Source organism: Anolis sagrei, chromosome 3 (assembly GCF_037176765.1).
Source record: "Anolis sagrei isolate rAnoSag1 chromosome 3, rAnoSag1.mat, whole genome shotgun sequence".
Classification (NCBI taxonomy): Eukaryota; Metazoa; Chordata; class Lepidosauria; order Squamata; family Dactyloidae; genus Anolis; species Anolis sagrei.
The window spans coordinates 207,008,942-207,022,300 of NC_090023.1; positions in this window are offsets into that span (position 1 = coordinate 207,008,942).

A 13,359-nucleotide genomic window follows, 5' to 3' on the forward strand; every position below is an offset into this window, starting at 1 on the left:
TAGCAAGTGAGCAAGTATTTATGTATTTATTTATCGTGTCAGGAGCAAACCAAAACAGTTGTATTGCATTAAAAACAAACAAACAAACAAACAAAACACAAAGTGATATTTGGATTTTTAGTTCACACTCCAATTTTCAAAGATTAACCCACTATTATACCAAACAGATTTAAAATCAATTTGCTTTAAAAGTTCTGAGAGAGTTAGGTAAGATACCTTGCTCTGCCCGCCCGACACACACACCCATGAGTCCAATACCTGTACTTTCATTTGCCCGCATCCAACAAAATATGCCCACACTAGACATTTTCTAGCCACTTCATTACACAGTATTTGGGAAGTGTCCTAGAATCTTCGATGAAGCCTGATGGATGCCATCAATGATGTAAGGCTACTTCTGGTGGGGCTCCGTAGAGGAAGGGTCCTGGCAGAGTTCTAGGATGCTTCCCAGAGAAGACTGGAAGTTTATCATGTTCTCATTCAGAAGAACGGGGAAAACCTGGTGGCAACCTGCCCCCCCCCCCCAAATGGGATAAGGTAAAGGGCACAGCAGGTGATGCGGGGTGTGGGGCAATGGTTTTCCCCCACTGCCTGCAGGATTCACCACACAGTGTGGTAAATGGCCCCACTACTGCCAGGCTTACAGAATTCAGTGTTATGAGGTATTATATCTTCCAGGTGATTCTGTGGTATTTTTCTGCCCCACATTTACTATAGAGTTGAGATGAAGGCCTTCTTCCTGAAGAAGTTTGTTCAGTCGGGTTTACTATTATCCATAGTTTCATATATCCACCCAAAGATGGATACAGATACTGTAGATGTGGCACAGTAACCAGACTGGCAAGGGAGAAGGTGAAGCTCATCTGTCCCATGTCCACCTACCCAGTCTCTGCATCCAGCAGAAAAAAAAGATGCAAATTTAGTGTTTGTGGTAATGCATATACATTAGCTTTACTTGCAAACTCCATGGTCATAGTCAAACCCATAATCTTATGGAGGAGAAAAAAAGGAAGAGTGAAAATTACTGCAACTTAGCAATTCAAGGAACAGACTGGTTTGGAAAAGCAAATAAACAGGCAGTCTGCAAACAAGCAATTAATGAGTATAGACATACAGAGTTTATTAACTTCACTACAAGGTGTGAAGTCCAACCATATGCTGTCTATTGAAATGCATTTGTTGTTGAATGAACAATAATGCCAACGTATGTATTGCATCAACAATTTATGAGTTATTTTATGTAAATGAACATTTGGAAAGATCCTCCACATTCACTGTGGTTAGGGGCACATAACCCTGTGAAAGTAAAAGAATATAAATAAACAAATAGCTATTTTTTAACCCGAAAGAAAACCTCTCTAGGAATTTCTTGGTCTTGCAACATAACTCTATGGTCAACTTATGCTGAAAGTTGACCATAGAATCACACAGAAGGACTTAGAGATTCCTAGAGGTAATGTTTTAATTAGATCTGTGAGTAATCAAATCTGCCAAGGTCAAAGTTACTAAAAGTGTAGAGACGGTTGTATATCAGTTATAGGTAACATTGATCAGCCCCAGATCTCGATTTATGGCTCTGGGTCATGCTGCAGTTTATACACTGCTTCCACTGAAATGTACTATTGAAATTTGGTGGCATATTGGCAACTTTCCTCCTATGCTATGTTTTATATGAATTGATTTTCTTTCTATCACCCTTCTCCATTGTCCGGCTTTCAAGGCATACATAGAAACTGGAAAAACAATGTCATAGACAATTCTTTCATAGCTGCCCATCCCACTCCTAATATTCTTATTTCTTGACTGCAGTCTCCAATCTGATTAATAAGAACAAAAAGAGTTTAGCCTTGTTCAGATGACCAGTGGGATATGTCTATAGGATTAAGTCTTTTGAACTTCACACCTTGTTTGAAAGTTCCTACAAAAATACAAGGTAAACTATGTGTGTGATCTGTACCCTGTACTTTTAATAATCTCCCATGCTTTCAGCAAACTGTTCAGCTTCGATATTAAGGGTCAAACTTTTTGTTGTATGGCATACATGCCTTCACTCAGAGCTTAAATTAAATGTGAACAATGTGTAGCTTGCTGGATATATATAGCCTCTACCCTCCTTTTGTATTCCCTGTTGAATATAAGGGATATACCATGCCATGATTCAGCTGCATGGATACATAAATTCTTGCACTTCCCCTTATGTATATTCTTTTTTGGTGGGAATGTGAAAAATTGTGAATCTCACAAGCAGGGTAATGAAATTACAAACAAACAGAAGCTAAACAATAGCTGAGCCCACACCTATCCACCCAATCTAGCAGGGAAAAAAGCCATTAACTGAAACAATTATTGTTCTGAAACAAGAAATATGGGAAAGGATGCCCTTAAAAGAATTCCCAGAATCTTGCTGAAAGCACAACTCTCCAATAAAAAAGAAGGAAAATGCTGCCTTTGCTCAGTGTTTTGAAGGAGGAAGGGGCATTTTCCATTCAACTTTCACATCTTAGGCCACATCTGCACTACCATATAATGCAGTTTCATAATGCAGTTTAGTGGCAATGAACTGCATTATATGACAGTGTATATATAATGCATTTCAATGCAGTTAAACTGCATTGAGAAACTGCATTATGTGGCAGTGTAGATGGGGCCTCAGATCAATTCTGTCTATTTCGGCAGAAGTGTATGTGGTCCCTGACAGGCATAAGGAGGATGAACTGAGTTATCTCACTGAGCTTAGATGCTCTGAACCATTCCATGAAGCTACAGGTAATGAATCTCCAATCCATTCCTCTGTTTTATTGATCCTTCTTCCACACCTTGAGCAGATCACTTTGATGACCTTTGAATGAGGCAAAAAAAAAAAAAAGACTAGACAAGAGAACTTGTGACAAAATAGGAAGAAACATGCAACAGTGGCATATGTGGTCCAGTCAGGCATGTAGCTGGGGGGGGGGGGGGAGGCTTGAGGGGCTTCAGCTCCCCCCCCCCCCCCTGAGATTCTCAGGGTGGTCTGCAAGAAGGCCTTACTGGTACATTATTTAAACTGTTATGTTTATTCATATCATGATCTGATCACCATGCTCAATATATCTCATATGCCTGGGGGTATTGGGATAACGATACAAAAAGTTTGCTAGGGTAGATCCTCAGCCCCCCCCCCCCCAATCAAACTCAGCCCCCACCTCCTGAATCAAAATCCTGGCTACAGGCCTGGGTCCAGTCATCAAGATCATTGGGTGTGGATGTATGCCTTAAAGTCATCTGTTGACTTACAACCTCATCACATTAGGGCCAATTTGATGGCATGTGCTGGTTTGTCTTTTATGATGGAGCCCGCCTGCTCCCATCCCGTGGCATACTGCAACTTCTGGCGGGACTCAAGTCATAAAAGGGAGGTGAAGTGGTGTGCCACCACGGCACCAACATAAGATGCTTCCTGTTTTGCCCTGGATCAGCAGAGGGAAGCTGGCTGGAGGACTCTTCCTCCGATGGAATGGGGACTTCAGTGAATTAGGCGATGCGGGATACATGACAACCGGTTCCCCATGCTCCTAACTATTGAAAAAGCTAGGGAGTGCATCTTAAAGAAGTAGGTGAAGGTACTGACTGAAGACCTGTAAATCTCCCTGTTCTGTTTTCGAACCTGACTTGTTTAGACTGTCTGTTGACTTAGTCACCTTTTGCTGTTAAATGCTGTAGTCCATTTTATTTAGTTTATTCTAGAAATTCAGGATAACTTATATTATCCCTTGATTATATTCCTTTGCTTTACTTAGCAGGGCTTTCATAACTCAGTATTTAGGAGTCAGTCTCTGAGCGCGAAAATGCCTCTGGAACATTTCAACCTGTGGTGCCAACGTATGTATTGCCGGAACTTTGACAGGGAAAGTATGTCCGATGCTTCTTTAAATATTTGTTGATCCCAAGGAAAACTAATAAAGTTCTGTTTCATTGCAGTATATATATATATATATCTCCTAAGGTACAGTTCAGCTCTGTGTAGGATGTCGTCTACAAATTTGGATGATTAACAAAGCTCACATATTAACATCCAGTTCTCTTTTTAAAGGGAACGGGGAGGGTGGTGGTGGTGGTGGTTCCTGTTACATAAAACTGTTTCAAGTTTTTTCCGCTTTGTTTTATCAACTGAGATTGTACTGTAAGAACTAATATCCGAAACTTTATGTACAAGCCAAAGGAGATGAGATGTAGCCCCATTTTTAGAACATGAGTTAGACAGCACCTCATTATTTTCCTGATTATATTACCTTTCAAATAAAGATTAAAGGACAGTGGCTAAGTTTATGGCAGATAGTGAATGCAATAATAAAAAGAGCTATTTGAAATGACATGAGGGTCATGCACTAAAGATTTTCGCAATTAAATACTTTTTTCCCCTCTCAATCTTAATAAGGGCTCTTAGCAAAGCCTTGCTTATTTGTAACCATGAAAGGCACTAAGAAGGGATGCTGAAAATCAAATAATTTGACATGCTGTATATCTCACATGACAGCTTTAAAGTGCTAAGCGGAAAAGTTGCAATGTAAATACACTTAATATACTATGCTAAATGTCCTATGTAAACCTGTTCTAGGTTTGAAATGCTGAGCAATGGAACAGGGGAGTCCAAAATTGAACACAGATGATCTCACTCCTTTTGCAGGACTGGATCTCTCTCATTTTCCCTGAAAGACTTTTCCCATAAAGGTCAATTGAGGTTACATTGGTTAATTAATTTTATGTTAGGATAAGTATCTAAAATCAATGTATGTGAGAGATGCTTGACCCACAGTCCTGACGTAGGCAATGCCTAAGTTTGGACAAATCAAAGCTCCCACTATTGTCCCTTCTGCATCTTCTACATGGCCATTTTTCATTTCTCTTCAAAGAGATACAGGTGTTCTATGCATGCTTTAAGGATTATGACATCAGAGATAGCCTTCATCTTCTGTAAAAGCTAACTCTGGCTTTGATACCGAGTTTTAGTAAAACCTCTGATAGCTGCATTGGTTTCATAACAAACCTTGATGGCAGGCATTCTTTCATGAAGCTTTGTACTTGGACAAATACCTGAGTTGCAATTACTGAAGATATATGAGTTCAAACACGTGAGTACCACATCAATTGTATGAGCAATTTCATCCCACACATAGCTGTTGCTTCCTTTTAAAAATACAGATGCATTGAGAGGGAATGCTATAGCCTATAAAGCCCTGAACCGTTCTGGCCCAACTTACCTGTCCAAACGCATCTCCCCTTATGAACCATCAAGAACTTTAAGATCATCTAGGGAGGCCCTGTTCTCAATCCTGCCTTCGTCACAAGTACGTCTGGTGGGGACAAGAGTCAGGGCCTTCTCAGTGGCGGCCCCTCGTCTGTGGAACGCCCTCTCTAGGGAGATCAGATCAGCTTCTTCCCTTATAACATTTCAGAAAAAAACTCAAGACATGGCCTTTCAAGCAAGTGATTGCAAATATAGAGTAGCTACATAGGACAATGGAACAACTATATGATGGGACTGGACAATGTTTTTAATAAGGATTTATTCATTACTTATGTTTTATTGCTGTTGTTAAGATTTTATGTATGTTAATGTTTTTAAAATTGTACTTATGCTTTGTGGCATTGAATTTTGCCTTGTAAACCGCCTTGAGTCACCTGAGGGCTAAGAGGAGCAGTATACAAATACAGTAAATAAATAAATAAATAAATAAATAAATAAATAAATAAATAAATAAATATTGGCCCTTAGCTCAGTGATACAGCACATGAGTTAGCTATAGGTCCCAGGTTCAATCCCTGACATATTGAAAAACATCTGGAGAACCATTGTAGATCAATGTAGGGAGCAATGCAGGACTAGAAGAGCCAATGATTTCAGAGTGCCTCTACACTGCAGAATTAAGGCAGTTTGACATCATTTTAATTGCCATGGCTCAATGCTATGGAATCACAGCCATCGTAGTTTGGTGAAACAGCAGTCCTCTTTGGCAGAAAAGGCTAAAGATCTTGTAAAACTACAACTCCCAGGATTAAAAAACATCGAACCATAGCAGTTAAAGTGGTGTTAAAAATCAATCAATTCTAGAGTATAGATGCATCTCATGTTTGCTTCCAAAGACGTTATCTTAGACATACAACCTACTTCCAAGTTCAGTTTAGGATTGATCACATAATTTTTCACATTTGATGGACAGGAATTACATATTGTAATAATATCTCCTTCAAATGCCATCTGATATGTCCAAAAAAGTCAAGTATACTGCAAGCAGTTTACAAATGTGCTTTGGATGGGTTTGTCCTGTGCCATGTAATCTTTGCAGACAATTAAAATCATGAGCCACCTCAGGACAAGAGGTCACCATTTAATGGATATGTACCAATTGGTCAGGTTATGTAAAAGAGTAGATAAACCTTTGTTTTATTGTTTTTTCCAGTCTCTTTTGATCCTGATGTGTGTAATGTCTTTTCTTTTAATCTACTTCTGATGATTCTGCCCAGATTAAAGCTTCCACATTCAAACTCAAGGGAAACCAGAAAATTATCTGAAGGCGTGGAAAAGAAACACAGAGAATTTATTTTATCTCTGCCCTTAATGTACAATTATGTCAAATGTCAGCATTCTATTTAAAGTCTTCAATGTTAAAGTTGCAGAACATCAGGTGGGCATGAATGTAGTTGCTACACTGGGCTGACTTTCCCCCTCTATTAACAGCATTGTTTTGTATAGTGCGTGTAGGTGTTTCTGTAAAATATTAAAGAAGCTGGAGAGAATATTGAGCATGAATGGCTCTCACTGTAAGTAAGTGACACAGCTCCAGGCATCTGAATGATATAAAACAACTTATTGCTTTTTTCACAAGGCAGCAATCTATTGTTAATTTTAAAATCCATGACACAAACGCTAATCTAAAGGGGTAACTTTTAATTTATTTTTTTTAAAACCTGCATGCTTGTGGGTTGACATTTCATCTCTAATATATCAGCTGTGGATGTTTAAGCAGAGTGGGAAAAACCTCAGGGAAACATTGTTTAATATGAATTCCAACCATCTTCAATAACAGAATTATGAAAAAGAAAGAGCACTCACATCACAAAGATAATGAATAAAGCCAATTTGATGGCTTGATAGAAGTGGAATAACATTAAAAAGTGGAGAGAAGCAGGCAAAGCAACATGGAAGACAGATTAATAAACTTTGAGAAACCATTGCCACCCCCAAACGAAACACCTTCGCCTTCAGAATGCAGTGACGTTATCTTATTTCAGCATCCAGCTAAGGATACAAAAGTCAGCTGCCTACAGGAGGCCTTTTGATACCACCTGTCTAAATATTCCTGGATTAGTCATTTGGGGTTCATTCACAACTGATAAGAAAAAGATTAATAACAATTCTTTCCCATTTCTGAAAAAACAAAAACAAAACTAGCCATCATGAGGATATTTTTATTTGCCTTGAGTGATAAGTTTCTTACTCCATGAAGCCATGCATGGGACATCTAGGGTTTGTAATCAGTGGGTGTGTTGGAGATGTAGGATTTATGGTAAGATCTCAACTTGACCCCAGGTCCTTTTGGCTTGGGGCATTTTGGTGAGACACATCATAAATTCAGTGCAAGTAACATGGGCGGACTTATACAGACCAGTACTCTGGGGTTGATCTGGCATGGCAGACTCTGGATTGGACATGGATATTGGTCACACAAGGACTACAGAGGCAGAAGGGAGCCCCACTGCCCAGCTGTGCCAAATATTGTTTGATATACCTAGAGGTGGCCCTAGGTAATTTTCAACGGTAAGCAAACAGCATTTTGGCGCCCCCCCCCCCCAACCAATCATTGATATATATTTTCTGTTTGTCGTGGGAGTTCTGTGTGCCATATTTGGTTAAATTCCATCATTGGTGGAGTTCAGAATGCTCTTTGATTGTTGGTGAACTATACATCCCAGTAACTACACTTGCCGCACTTGCTCCCTTGCCAGGCCCACTTTGGGTCTGGAGGCGTGCCTGAAAACCCCGGCAGGTGCACCAAAAGTCACCTCTTCTCCTGACTTTCACCTCAGCCATTGGGACCAAGAGAGAGAGAGACAGAGGTGGAGATGCCCACACTTCCTGAAGGTAGGCGCAAAAACAAAGGAGGGAGCGGAGGTGGGAAATACCTCCAGCCGGAGGGGCTCTCTCTCTCTCTCTCTCTCTCTCTTGGTCCCAATGGCTGAAGAGAAAGTCAGGAGAAGAGGCGACTTTTGGTGCGCACGCTGGGGTCTTCAGACATGCCTCCGGACCCAAAGCGGGCCAGGCGCAGCAGCTCCGCCCCTTGGCCCACCCGTGGATTGGGGAGAGGAGAGGAGGCGGGTGGAGTGCCAGGGGATCAGGAAAGGGAGCCGGTCATGGGGAAGGAATCGAACGCGGAGAACGTTTGAGTGCCGGCTCTGCTCATGCACCCAGTGGCTGGGTGGAACAGGAACGAGAGGGGCTAGGCAAGGCTCAAAGGCCCAGCCCCTTTGGGAAGAGGATTGCCCGGCAGCAAAGCAAGAAAGCTGAGGCTTCCCCCGGACTGCTAGGGCTGTTGTGAGCTGAGGGGGCGCTCCTCAAGTGGCGGGTGAGGGGCATTTACAGAGGCGCCTCTGCGCCCCTGGCAAAAAAAAGTGTTCTGCGACCGCTTACTTCGCGTAATGGACGAACCGCCCCTGGATATACCACTAGATAGCAATCCTAACTCTCCCTTCTGACCTCAATGTCATGGTGGGCTTTGGCCGCAACACCAATCCTGATGTAAGTATCTATGCCTCTTTTGTTTTGCATGCCTTACATATTAACAATATATGGAAGTATTTATCTCTTTTGGGACATGTTCTAGCCATCTGTATATATTCCCTTTAGATCCACTTCTTCATTGTATCCTCATACTTATCCACCCAGGAAGATTTGTTATTTTGGAGAACTTGATGTCCACTTCATTGTACTCTTCACATTTCTCCACCTGAGGAAGACGTTAGACAGTCGAAACTGGTCTGGAAATCCTCTTACAAGGTACTGGAAGTTCCACTCAATAGTATCTTTAGAGAAAGTAAGGGATTTTATGCCCTTAAGAGAAGTCTGCTTTACAGCAAGAAAGACTCCACTTTTGTGATTGATGTAAAATCACTGTATAAATAACCATTGTTTGTTCTTTGTATATTGCTCAATGCTGTATTATATAAGTTTATAGTTTAATATTGTATTATATAAGCTGCAAAAAAATACATTTATCTTTGTGATTTATGTACTACGACTTGCAGTGGATTTGTGTTTGTTGCAATGTCAGCCAGGATGACATCAAGAAGGGAGGGGGAGAAGTGCCCCTGCCTTCTCCCCTCCTTCTTTCTTGGAATTTTGTAACTTTATATCATTTCTAAAGTGACAATAAGTGATTATAAGAATCAAGACCATTCCAGCAGCAAGCATTAAGGACTCAATCACTTGGCTAGCATTGAGTAATTTATAGTCAGGATGGAGTAGCTAAAGAGTAATAGAGAAGCACAAGCTTCTCTGTAGTAAGAGAGTCAGAGTGTTAGAGAGTTGGTGAGAGTAAGAGTTGTGTGAGTTGGCAGTGTTGCTGCCAGCGTGTTGAGCTGCTGGAGACTGAGGTACAGAGAGACTGAAGGATCAACGAAGATCAGGGCCGTGGCTGGGGGTGTTTGGTGTTGTTAAAAGTTCAACCCTGCCCTGAAATGTGTTGGGTTAAAAAAGGAACCTGATTTACTCGTAACTTGGTTAACCAGTTAAAATTCTTTAGTAAACCAAGGTTTTTTTTGGGGGGGGGGTGTTAGAACCTTTTGGGGGGGGGGGGGTAGAAACCTTAACATCCCCCCCCCCCGGGCTACGACTCTGACTCAGTGGGAGTGTAAAGTGTTGAATGAAGGCCTGGAAGAGAGTCAAGTAACTCTGCTACACGTTTGCAAATACAACTGTATAAAGTTTTCTTCAAAAGATGTTGTGATTGTCTTCTTTTTAACTGGAGGGGGAGTGCCTCTGTTGAAGAAGGTGGTTGGCTTGTTGTTGAGCAAAGAACTCTGACAATTTCCTGCAAAATGTCACCCAAGCCAACATCCCTGCAGTGACCAGAGAATGCCACAACATGGAAGATGGGAGACAATGTTCACTGCCATCTCGTATCCCTGGGCTACTCAAGCCCAGGAACCATAGGATGGCAGTGTGGACAGTTGTAGCAGGTTCCATTTTGGAACTGGCCCAACTTTTCCCACAGGATTGAAGTTGGGGGATAGTCTGAATTCTGGGCCATAAGTTGGCTACTGTGTGGTAAGGCTGAAGCCTTGCCCACATTACCCGGATAGTAGCCCTGCATTGACCTAAGTGGTCAGTGTACATGTTCCCTAGGCCTACAGCACCTCAATGTCATTTTATCTCGGATGAAAATGTGGGACAAATCAGTTTGAATCACCCTGATTTGCTTCATTATTTGGAATTCAGCTGAAGTGACTGCACAGCTCCAATTTCAAGCATGAAGCTTCATGCTGATGGTATTGACTCTACTAGACAGCTATACTAGATTGCCTCTCACTTTCCCTCTCTCTTCCCCTTTATTTGAGAATGGATAAATGCTCCCATCAATATCTAACAGCAATCCCTGAACATTCAAAGCGGTGAGTGAGTGGACTGGAACTCTTTTTGTATGGAATTAATAGATCCCTAGAATAGACAAGGAAACCAGAGGTCTAGTTTTGCCTTTGGCATTGCCCTCAACATTGAGGGTTGGTAGCCTTGGCATTTGTTATTTTGGAGATCAACATAATCTCCATTTGGCCTCGGTTGATAGTATAACATCTGTTCCTATTCCGCTTACTGTTGTTTGACCTAATATAGGTTTTGCAAGCTAACCGCCAAACTACCACACCATGTGTCAAAAGTAATGTGTTTACATTGCTGAAAGCAAACAATGGCAGCTAATGTGAAAACTTACTATAGAACTGAAATGCTTAGGAAATACAAATGTTTGTGAGTAGCCGCCAGATAAGGTTAACTGGTGTTTTATGTTGGTTCATCAAATTATGTGACTTATGGAAAGCTGTGTAAAACTTGAAAAAGAAAAGAAAATGAAGTTAGAAGAGTAAAAATGTGTGCATGTGCGATTTTAAAAAATCAAATAAAAGTAAGAGAGTTTCCTATAGCCCCGGATAAGAATTATTGGTCAGTCATTAAAGGCCTAAGAGTCAGCTGGCAAAATGTTAGGGTGTTTTAATAGAGGAGAATTTCAAATGACAGCTTCATCTAATTTATGGCATTGTTTTGAATATCAGGGTGAACAAAAGCATATTGAATAAAAACAACCCAGTTCTGTCTTCCCTTCACAATGACTTCAGGCTTGAAATAGATACCACATTTGACCCTATTACGTAAAGCTCCAATTAAAAGCCAGTTTATCAACCAATCATTTTTGTAATTCTGGCCAGGTAGCAAATCTAGAAGGAAAACAGTTTGAAGCACAGAAGAGAGAAAAATTGGTGGAGAAAACACTAGATTTACATTTATGAGACATCAAAAGGTCCAGGCCATTGTTGCTATAAAGAGATGCAAGTGTGGTGCCAAACCAGAGAATTCATTTTCACAGCAACTTAAGCACTTTTAGTGTTACGTGAACAACAAGATTGGGGGGAAATCCATAATACATTTATGGAAATTGACCTTGGATCTTGAAATTCATTTTGTTTCCATTTTGAAATGCGAACATTAAAGAAATCTCACTGTTTTGATTTTGACATCTAAGATTTATAATGTGTTTATTTCCTTTATAATACTCCTGTGTCACCTCCCAGCTCACAAATAGAAACAATTAAAGCAATACAAAGAGACAAATATATTTGGAAACACATTAAAATAATCTAGAAATAATCCTAAAACACAGTTTTAAAGTTTTAAACATGAAAAGCCATGCAGAACCGCGCTATTTTGACGAACTGTTGTGAGCTTAAAAGTGGAAAATTCCAAGTCATATGAAGTTAAGTAATGAACAACTTGGGTCCAGAATATTTAAAAGCCTCATTATTCCACACTTGTCACTACCAGGTAATAACCAACACCTACTGAAATGTTCTCTTCTACATAAAAATACACAACCCTACTTCAGTTTTCTGTTTGGCAACCATACCTGTTGTCTTTTATGAACTGGATGGAAATGAAATAAAGTGCCTATTCTGACTCTGTAGCCCACTGTGTGGTTTAGAATCCTGGACTACACATGGTTCCAAATTGCATGGTGAATATTCCTTGCTTTAGGTTATTTCTTGGTGATGCATCCATGCAAGGTTCTGTAATTGGTTAAGCGAATGATCCCAGAGGTTGCTCACCAATGCTTCCTCTTCATCCTGGAAAGAAGTGACGAGCGGAGTGCCACAGGATTCCGTCCTGGGCCCGGTCCTGTTCAACATCTTTATTAATGACTTAGATGAAGGGTTAGGAGGCATGATCATCAAGTTTGCAGACGACACTAAATTGGGAGGGATAGCCAATACTCTCGAAGACAGGAACAGAATTCAAAATGATCTTAACAGACTAACAAAATCAAGTTCAACAGTGACAAATGCAAGATACTCCACTTAGGCAGGAAAAAAAATGAAATGCAAAGATACAGAATGGGGGACGTGTGGCTTGAGAGCAGTACATGTGAAAAAGATCTTGTGGAAAACAAGTTAAACATGAGCCAACAATGTGATGCGGCAGCAAAAAAAGCCAATGGGATTTTGGCCTGCATCAATAGGAGTCTAGTGTCTAGATCAGGGGTCCACAAACTTTATAAACAGAGGGCCAGGTCACAGTCCCTCAAACTGTTGGAGGGCTGGATTATAATTTGAAAAAACATGAATGAATTCCTATGCACACTGCACATATATTATTTGTAGTGCAAAAAACACTTGAAAATAATACAATAATTAAAATTAAGAACAATGTTAACAAATATAAACTTACCAGTATTTCAATGGGACGTGTGGGCCTGCTTTCAGCTGATGAGATTGGATTGTTGTTGTTATTGTTGCTGTGTGCTTTCAAATCATTTCACACTTAGGTTGACCCTGAGTGAGGGCCAGGTAAATTACCTTGGAGGGCCGTATTCGGCCCTTGGCCCTTAGTTTGAGGACCCTTGGTCTAGATCCAGGAAAGTCATGCTACCCCAGTAATTCTGCCTTGGTTAGACCACACCTGGAATACTGTGTCAAATTCTGGGCACCACAATTGAAGGGAGATGTTGACAAGCTGGAATGTGTCCAGAAGGGGGCAATTAAAATGATCAAGAGTCTGTAGAACAAGCGTTATGAGGAGGGCCTTAAAGAGCTGGGCATGTTTAGTCTGAAGAAGAGAAGGCT